Source organism: Tupaia chinensis, unplaced genomic scaffold, assembly GCF_000334495.1.
Source record: "Tupaia chinensis unplaced genomic scaffold, TupChi_1.0 Scaffold000426_1, whole genome shotgun sequence".
NCBI classification, from domain to species: Eukaryota; Metazoa; Chordata; class Mammalia; order Scandentia; family Tupaiidae; genus Tupaia; species Tupaia belangeri.
Window position 1 is genome coordinate 2,983,367 of NW_006159931.1, and position 10,463 is coordinate 2,993,829.

Below are 10,463 nucleotides of genomic sequence, written 5' to 3' on the forward strand. Positions count from 1 at the left end.
CTCTGAGAAGCTCAAATTAAGACAATTGTGTTAAGACAAGAAAAACAAAACAAAACAAAAAACCATCTGGCTTTGAAATTACTAGGGAAATGACAGCTCTAGTGATTGAGCCTGTGAATAAGCCAAGTCTGCTTTCTACAATGGCCATTTTTTTATTTCTATTTTATTTTTTTATTTGATTATTTATTATTTTCATTTTATTTCTCTCACATGGTGAACGTGTATTACAGACATAAAATGGCCATGCATAGACTCACTCCTTGGTTTTTCTAATCAAGGGGGCAGCGCTTGGTTTTTGATGGTTTGTACGTTTTGGGAAGTTAGGGCCGCTGCTTTGAGGAACAAGCTAGGCAATGGACAGAGAATCCCAAAAGGGTCATCCATGCTCCTTGGTCAGTTTCAACTCCCCATCAACTCTGCACTAGCTCTTGTCAAACAGTGGTTTTCAGTGTCTATGTGAGTAGTCACATAGAGTGTAGAGGCCTTGGGACAGTCAGTCTCCCAGGCCCTGGCCTTCTCCCTGTGTTCCTGTTAAAGAACAGGAAGACAAACGAGAGCAGTTGTTCCTCTAGTGTCCTAAAATGCCTTGCACAGTCACGCAAACACAGGAGGTGTTACAGAGTGAATCGCTTCTCCTCAAAATTCATGTCGAAGTTCTAACTCCCAGTACCTCAGAATAATACTATATTTGAAGGTAGCATCTTTAAAGAGGTGATTAAGATAAAACAAGGTCATTAAGCAGGGCCCTAACTCAGTATGATGGGTATCCTTATAATAAGGAAATTAGGACCCAGAAACAAAGAGAAGACCAGCTGAAGACATGGGGAAGAGGGCCATCCATGAGCCAAGAGAGCCTCAGGAGAAACTAACCCTGCCAAGACCTTGATCTTAGACTTCTGTCCCCCAGGTTGTGAGGAAATAAATATTTGGTTATCTAAGCCTCCCAGTCTGTACTACTTCATTACAGAGGTCTGGGCAAGCTAACACAGTAGGTGTTCAGTAAACGCAACAGTCAAGTCACGGCCACCTCGTGGAAATGAGTCACATAACCTAAAAGGCCAAGTGGAGAAGTGACCTTCAAGCTGGCAAGATCAACGGAAGTTTTCTGTGGAGGACAAATTTAAATTAGGTGTGGAGTAGCTAGTATTTAGAGAGTGAAATGAGGAGGATGTCCCACAATGACCGAAGGTGAGCAGAGGGATGGAGAGACACAGGAGGGCACTAGGACTATTTCGAGGGCCTTAAGTAGAGTAATTGGGGGTAATATGGAGGGTCTTACAGGCGAACAATATAGGAAGGTAGAGGGAAACCAGGGGGGACTTTAGTCTTGAACTAAGGCCGTGGTTCTGTAGGACAAGTGATTTTGTTTTACAGAAACATTCATGAAATGTGATGTAGTAACTATTAAAGGCAAGGACTGAAATTAGACCACCCAGGTACAATCCTAGCTCTGTATACCAGCCCTGTGACCTTGGGAGTTACTTAATCTCTTTCTACTGTGTTTTCCTAATCTCTAAAATGAGGATGATTTTATCAGCCCACATCACACCCACCTCCTGAAGATTCAGCGAGTCATAGGAGAGAAGCACCCAGGGTGCCTAGTACACGGGCCCTGCAGGAGTGTCTGCAATACTCACTCCCAACTAATGCTAGTCTTCTCCCACCTTTAGCGCAGGCTAAAGTCCTTGGCATCATCTTCATCTCCACTCTTTCTCCCACACCTAAGGGCCAGTCTAACAGGAATCTGGGGGCCCTGCCATCCAAATACATCCAGATGTTGCACCCTTCCTGTCACCTTCACTGTTATTATCTAGGCCCCTACTGTTTTTGCCTAGACTATAGTGACAGACTCTAAACAAAACTCTGCTTCGACCCTTGTCCCCTGAGGTAAACAAGTCTAAGATGGCCCGTATACTCCTCTCCCCTACGTGTGGGCAGAACTTGTAAATATGGTGGATGTTAGGACACCTTCCTTTCATGGTTGTCTTTGAGGGATATCGTGGCTGGTACTTATCTAATCAGTTAAGCCCTTCAAAGGGACTGGCTCCTTCCTAAAAGAAAAAAGAAAAAAAAAAAAAAAGGAAAAAAAGAGAGAGATTTGAAGTAAAAGAGGGATTCTCCTGCTGGGGCCACCAGGTGGTATAGTGGTTAAGGCACTGGACTCCCACATGGCCTACATGGACTTGACCATTGGGTCCTAGGCCCAATGAGTTGAAAATCACACTTTGCTTGTGTTCATGCATGCCCAAAATCCTGACAGGAGAAGAGATTGTGACATGGCCATCCCCCCTGGGGATTGATTTCTCACTTTCCCTATCTCTGTCTGTCTCTCCCTCTCTGGTGAGTATATACACCCTATGGCAAAAAAATACCCAGAGTACTGGCCCAGGAAACTGAGATACATTTGTGTAATTTTAAGCTGCTAGGTTTGTAGTAATTGGTTATGCAGTGTGGATAACTGACATATCCCACTTTAATCTGTTCTCCACACAATAGAGTGTGATGTTAGAGGACAAGGTGGATTGTGTCCCTTTTCTCAGAAGCCTCCAATATCTCTCCTGCAATAAAAACTAAAGGCCCAGAATCCTCCATGAACCAACCCCTACTACCTCTGATCTCATGTCTTCTTACTCTCTCGTTCTCTTCTCTCTGAAACAGTGGCCTCAGGGATACTCTGGAAATGCATCTGGCATGCTCATGTTTCCATCTCAGAGAGTTTGTTGTCTTCATTTTTAACTCTTTGCCAGGTTTTCCCATGGCTCATTCCATCACCACCTTCCCATCTTTGCTCAAAGGGATTCCCCTAAACACCAGATTTAAAATCATAACACCCTCAACACTGAAACTGCCACTCATGATTTTCTCATTATCTTCTAGCACTGTACATAGTTTACATATTTATTGTGACTATTCTACTGTAGTACTGTATAATTCACTTACTTATTGTGTATGTTATGTTTTTTCTTCTTCTTCTTCTTCTGTTGGAATGTACACTTCACAAGTTCAGGGATCCATGTCTCTGTTTATTGATGCATCCCAGCACCTTGAACAGTGCCTCTGCAATCAATACTTGTTGAATGGATGGATGGATATTCGTAGTGACAGTGAGATGCTTTTTGTTCAGTATCTCCAGAAGGCATCCCACCCACATCCCCTCTACCAACCCTGGAGGTCATCTAAAGGTAGTTCCCAACAAGCAGTCCCTAATCAAGAGTGAGCCTTCAGCCAGATGGGATGGGAGTTGGTGAAGTAACACTTCAGCTTTCTTGCCCATCATGGTACTAAGTAAGCCCCTGCTAGGCACAGTAGTAGTCACTAACTCCCTTTAACTGACTTTCTTCTTTATCCTGTTTTTCCTCCCACTTCTCCCATTACCTACCAAATAAATGACAAGTACCTAAATTCTTATTTATTCCTTTAGCCTAAAATAGGGGTCCCCAAACCCCAGGCCATGAACCAACCGCTGCTGGTCTATGGCCTATCAAGAACTGGGCCACATAGCAGGAGGTGAATGAGCCAAGCTTCATCTGTATTAACAGCCATTCCCCATTGCTCTCATAACTACCTGAGCTTTACCTTCTGTCAGATCAGTGGCAGCATTAGCCTCTCATAGGAACACGAACCCTATTGTGTATTGTGAATGTGAGAGATCTAGGTTGCATGCTCCTTTTAATGCCTGATGATCAGAGGTAGAGCTGAGGTGGTGATGCTAGCACTGGGGAATGTCTGCAAATATTGCATTATGATGAGTTATATAGTTACCTCATCATATATTACAATGTAATAATAATATAAATAAAGTACAAAATAAATGTAATGCACTTGAATTATCCAGAAACCATCTTCCCCTTGTGGAAAAATTGTCTTCCACAAAACAAGTTTCATTGCCAAAAATGTTGGGGACCAGTAGCCTAAAGGAATCTAAACGAAGCCAGTTTCCTGGGCTGAAATATTAAGGTTGCAAGCCACATTCTTAAAAATAGGCCTTGGGATTGACCAGTAGAGGAAAATTTAAATATTTACCCCGAGGAAGCTTACAGGATTTACCCCCTTACAAATTTTAGAACCAGAGGGACTATAGAAGTCTTTTAGCCCAGTTGACCTCAAGACTTCCTGGAGTAGCTTAGGGATGGTGCTTCATTGAGGTCATAGTGGGGATCTGAAAACTGCCCTCAATATTTTGATGGCCTGAGAGGACTCACTCATTTACCTCTGATGAAACCATGTGGGCAATGTTAACTTCCACTCTTAGGGGCTGTAGATGTTTCACCTTCTTATGGCATATTATTCTGATTTAAAGCATCTATTAATGTTATGGGTGTGCAACTAATTTTTACAAAGGAGAGAGACCGTATTAGTTATTCGAGAGTGTTGGTGTTTGACGGAATCTTTCTAAAAAGAGGCTTTGGGTGTCAGCATAGTTGGAAACTACTAAATAATCCAATCTCCTTACTCAACTTAAGAGACATTTGAAGCCAGAGAAGACTAAGAAGCATGGCCACGGTCGATAAGCTGGGGGTGAGGGGCAGGGTTAGCACTGGGGCCTCAAGTCCCAGTTCTACTCCCTTCCCCCTGTACAATGGGGGCGATCTGGGATTGTTGTTTCATCTGGAGTGTATTTTGATAGAGTTGGAAATTTCCTTTAAAAGCATAGTGAAAGAATTTTACCCATTAGGAGATAAATTAGCTGCAATGAAAAAATGCTGAATATTTACAACACCAAATGAACTTCTCTGTGGGCACCATCTGCACGGCAGATGAAGTCTAGTGCTAAGAACATCATACTCGCTCATTCTGGAAGCATGGTGTAATTACATACCCAACTTAGTACCTGTACACAGTAGGCTCGCAACACCTTACTCTTCACTTTGGACAGCCACGTGACTCCCTCTGCTCTCTTCCTGCTAATGTATGAAGTATGAGGAGGAAGAGTTCATGATCTTGGGAGACTCGCCATCATCCTGAGCCTGTTTCCACATCTGTAAATAAGAGAATTGATTATAAGCTTTCTAAAATCCCTTTTAGATAAAAAGAAAAAAAAATCTAAATCTGATGACCTAGATGTTCTCACACATCCCTTCCAACTCTCGCTGTCTCTGATCTTATTGGATTTGGAATTGATTTGTTTCTGAGATTGATTTTTTTTTTAACCTAAGTAAAAATAAAAGGACACCTTCCTTTCAGTCAGGTTAATCCCAAGCAAGCAGCTCAGAGATGAGCAAAGAAGTGTCAAGTAGACAAATAGAAGTGAGGGCAACCACAGCAGGGGATATTCTGAAACCTGTTTCCTTTCAGCCAGAGGTGATCCCTGAGCAATTACTCTCACCCGTGTGATAGCAGGTAGGCAAGGAATGCCAGGTCTGGCTCTGACAGATCCAGGAAAGGTTATGAGCTAGTGGGCTGTTGAACCGAGGGTTCCTCAAGGCCTTGTTCTTAACTTCCTTTTGGAAGGGAGGCAAATTGCTCCAAACATTATCTTCCCAGAACCCTATCAGGACATCATGTCTCCACACCCAACTGGCCTCTCTTGTGGTGGCTGCTCCAGGGCAGACCCAGGAACATAGCTTTTGTGAAAGAACATTGTATGCATTAAATCAAGATTTAATTCCTGATCTGTCTTGCAACATTGTGTGTATGTGATAGAGGAACTTTTCAGAGCTCATGAGGAAAATCGAATTAGAGTACAAGTTTTATTTGGTTAAAAAAGAAAAAGAATGTTGAAGTCCACACATGGTTTTTTCATACTGTGATCTTCCATGAAGACCTCTTGTATAAAACAGGGTATGGTGAAAAATAATGCAAGTGATTTCTGATTTGAGCATAACTTTTAGAAGTTTATGTCCAATGACCTCAGGCACCTCAGACAGTCACGGACATACACCAGCTCTGTGAAATTGTTTTTAGAATTTCTCTCTCAGACTTGTTTTGAGAATTGAAGACAGCTCTTCCAATTTCCTCAGTGGTGGAGAAGTGAGGTCTTGTATCGGGGAGTTTGAGTTTTGAAAGCAGCCTGAGTCATTCAGAGCAAAGACTTGTAGATGAGGTGGATTCTCTGGTTGTTTAAACAGATAGAAGAATTCTGTCTGATGTATGTGGAAGGACTGAGAGAACAGCCAGATCACCATTTTGTAGCTCCTAGTGAAATAATCAGTTCCGACAACAATCACCAATGGATGAACACTTTAGACGGAAGGTTGATGAGTGACTTGACCACAAAGGGATCAGGCTGTCACTACCTGAACCAATGATCAATCTTAGCATCGCTGAAAGCAGGGCATGTGTGTCTCCTGCTGTGTTGCCCTGTGTGGCCTCCACATCCCACCAGGAGGTGTTCCTACCCCAAATGTCAATCATGCTCCTCCGCCAGCTTCCACTCACAGGGAATGTGGGGGAAGAGGGAGACAAGTAAGATGACTTTGATGATATCATAAAGAGGTGGAGAGATAAACCCAGTGTGTGGCTAATTTTACAGGACAACTGAGCCAGTTTCTACAAATGGTCTGAAATAAAGATGGAAGTGGTGGGGGTGGGTATTCAATTTAAAAGAGAATGAAAAGACATAACAACCAGACTTAATTGCAGGTTTTTTTTTTTTTTGGAGAGATTTTTGCTATAGGGCATGTGCGCTCGCCAGACAGAGAGAGACATAGAGACAGAAAGTGAGAAATCACCCCCCAGGGGGGATGGCCACGCCGCAATCCCTTCTTCTCCATTCTCCTCTCGGGATCTTGGGCACGCACGCACACGCGCCCGGCGTGAGTTTTAAGCCACCGGGTTCGGGATGCAAACCGCAGTCGACTACGTGGGAGTCCAGCGACATAGCCATTACGCTAACTGCTGGTTCCCTGCATGGTTGTTTTTTGTCATTGTTGTTGTTTTTTGTTTTTTTGTTTTGTTTTGTTTTGTTTTGGTAGCAAATCAGCTGCAAAGGGAGATGGAGAAATTTGAAAATTTGCTTATGAATTGGGGATAAGAGTATCAAAGAGTTACTAACTTTGTTCAATGCAGTTATGATGTGTGACTCTGTGAGACCCGTGTTGACATGTTTCAGAGCTCATCTTGAACAATGGAGGGGCGAAGTGACCTGATGTGTGGGGTTTCCTAATAACAGCCAAGAACAGAAAACAGGACTTGTTAAGTAATCCGGTGAGGGTCAGAGGGAGGGTGGCTGTATTCCAGGAGCTGTAACTGTCTGGAGAGGAAGCAGTCACTAGAAAACCAAGGCTCAGCAGGCAGGGGGTGGGGTCTGTAGAGCCTTCTCCTTCCTTCCCTTTCAACTTCCCATCCCTGCTGGTGATCCCTATGTGCTCTTTTTCTGCTGGTTGAACCCACCTGAAGGTTAAAGGGCTAGAGAATCCAGCAGATTCCAGGTCTAAGGACGGAGTATGGATCTAAGGGGTGCATGGAGCATTAATGGCACACCCTGCAAACACTGATCTTGTTGTCTACGCTCTCTGAGCCTCATAGACTGGGACGGGAAGGAGGAGCAAGTAGTGCCTGCTCAGGGATCCAGGTACTTCCTGTGGTCAGAAGGGCCACATGACCAGCTTGGCCCAATGGACTTTGAATAGAAACAGCAGATGTTACTCACTGGCCAAAACTGTTAAAAGCCAGTGTGCCCTCTCCATCCATCCCTGTCATTCTCTCACATGGTGACACAGTGATCTTGGAGACCACCATTTCAAGGTAGCATGGCTTTAAGATAGAAGGGGACTGTTTGGTTTGCATCAGACTTCTCATAAGTGAGAAGAAAATCTTTGTGGATTCAGCCTCTGGGTTTTGGGGATGCATCTGTTATAGCAGCATGTCCTGTCCTGTCCTGACTAATGCAGAAGATGGCATGGACCTAGAGATGGCCCGGGAAATGTAGAAAAAATTCCTGCTAAGAGTCAGAAATAATTTAAAATTATAAAGAAGTCATCCCATCCACCTACCATCACCCCTGGGGGCAACTGGAGTCAACATGCTGCCTTCCTGAAGGTGCTCCCTGTGTCATCTGAGAGAACAGGTCTCATGAAAGAAACCATGGAGGCACAAGGAAAACAAGGGTCTGAGGCAACGGGGACAAGGAGGAGAGAAAGGAGGAGTCATTTTCACAGTATCTCCAGACCTGCACAGGCTCTAATTAGAAATGATGCATTTCAGCAAAGGAACATTTTCCCCTTAAAGAGCTGAAGTGCTGAGGTAAATATTATACCCTTTGATGATCTGTTTGTGTTGTGAACATCAAAGGGTAAGGAGAGCCCCTTTTTGAAATTTAAATGTAAGGCTTTGCCTCTCAACATCTTGCTGGTGTTAAAAATTAATGCCTAGAATATCATGGGACTCAGAAGGGGCCAGAAGGAAGCCGAAGGCCAGACCTGTGAGGTGGGCCCCGAGGAACGGGCACTGGGGCAAGTCCAAGGGGTGAGTCACCACCCAGGGCCAGCAGCAGGCAGAAAACAGGTGTTCTCAGGCCAGAGTAGAACCTAGAGCCCAGGGGCACCAGTGACTAATGCGGAGGCTCCTGGGCCTGGAAGCCCAACACAGAGAAAGGTTAGGTCCAGAGACCCAGTCAACAGAACAACTCCTCAGTCAGCCATGGCCTGGACCCCGGGGCTGAGAGGTTGGGTTCCCACCATGCCAGCAGGAAATGGCTGAGATAGGGGAAGCAAGTCAAGGCCAAGGAAAGAACCCAGGAGAGGGAAATGGTTGAAGTGAGGATGGGAGCTGGACCGGACCTTCTCCCGAAAAGACAGTTAAACTGGTCTCCACTGGGGCATCCATGAGCCCTGTCACCTCACACAGCCATGGGAACCCCTGTTCTCCACTGGCAGCACCTGGGAACCTTGGGAAGCTTTACAAATGCTGAAGGGGGAGGGAGGAGGCAGCGAGTGCCTTGGTGGTAAGGCCCTGGATTCCCACACAAACGACCGCATGGTTTGAATCCCAGACCTGGCAGCTTGAAAATGACACTGGGCATGTATGTGTGTGTGCTCACACATGCACGTCTAGAATCCCAGGAGAATTGAGAATGATTTGTGATGTGGCCACCCTCCCTTGGGGGTGATTTCTAACCTTGCCTCTGTCTGTTTCTGACAAGCACATGTGCCCTATGGCAAAAATATTAAACAAATACAACAAACAGCAAACAAACTGCTGATGGAGGCAACTCGACGGTGCAGTTATAATCCCTTGTTCAAGTGTAGCTGGATCCCACATGGCGGCCATGGTTTGAATCCCTGGCTTGGTCCACCTGAAACTCACAGTCACAAAGTACCCAAGATCTAGTGAGCTGGAGGACTGAGGGAAGGGGTTCGCAGACCGACCAGGCCCTGTGGAGGCTCCTCGTCCACTCTCTCCCTCTCTGCACACATACACTCTTATTATAAAAATATTGTTTTTAACGCCGACGCCTGGGCCACGCCCCAAATCACCTCACGTGGAATCTTGGGAGATTTATAAACTCCCTAGGGATTCTAAAGTGTAACCAGGGCTGAACACTAAGAATCATAAGAACAGCGATTCTCAAAGTCTGGCCCCCAGACCAGCTGCAGCATTGTCATCTGATAATTGCTACATTAGCAAACGTGTCCCTTGGAAATTCCAATACTGAAGCCCTGATCCCTAATGTGATAGGGTTACAAAGTGGGACCTTTGGCAGATGATCAGGTCATGAAGGTGGAGACCTCTTGAATGGAGTAGTGCTTTTATAAAGGAGACCCCAGGGAACTTTCTCCTGTTTCTGCCCTGCGAGGCTGTAATGAGAACATGACCTTCGGAAAACCAGGAAGCAGGCCCTTAACAGACACGGAATCTCCTGGCACCTTAATCTTGAGCTTATCTTCTGGAACTTTGAGGAACAAATGAGTGTTATTTAAGCCACCCAGTGTACGGTGTATTTGTTACAACTACAGGAATGAAGACGCCAGTTTCAAAGGAAGAGGCAGGTTTCTAGAGCCTGGCCTAGGACACACCAGGATGGTCAAAGAAAGAGCTGGTGTTTTCCTTGGGTCTGACGTCAGAGTTTCAGTGTTCCCAGCCACTTTAGTAGGCAGGGACTTCATTTTTCTTGATAATCTGGAAATATCCCAAGCGAGTGATGGTGTGAAGGAAGGAGGAGATGAAATAGCTGGGCTGCCTTGGGTCCTCACGTTCTCCCTTCTCCTCAAGCCCCTGCTGTCTCTGAAGCAATACTCCATGACGCTCTGTGCAGGCTGCTGAGGGTGACTAAACCGTTCTGCTTCTTCCCGATGGGCTGTGCCTTTGAAAGCATGCCAGCTGTTTCTTTTCATCTCCTCGCAGTTTCCCTCCCGGCCTCTGTTGTTCTCGTGCGTTGTTTGGAACAGGTGTTCTGGGAGCTAAGGAACTCTGCCTTCTTCACGGAGTTCAGGACCCCCTTTGCCCTCTATGTGGTCTTTGCATCTTGTCCTGAGTTGTAAAGAAGATGAAAGATGGTACCTCAAAGCATGGGGAGGGCCTCG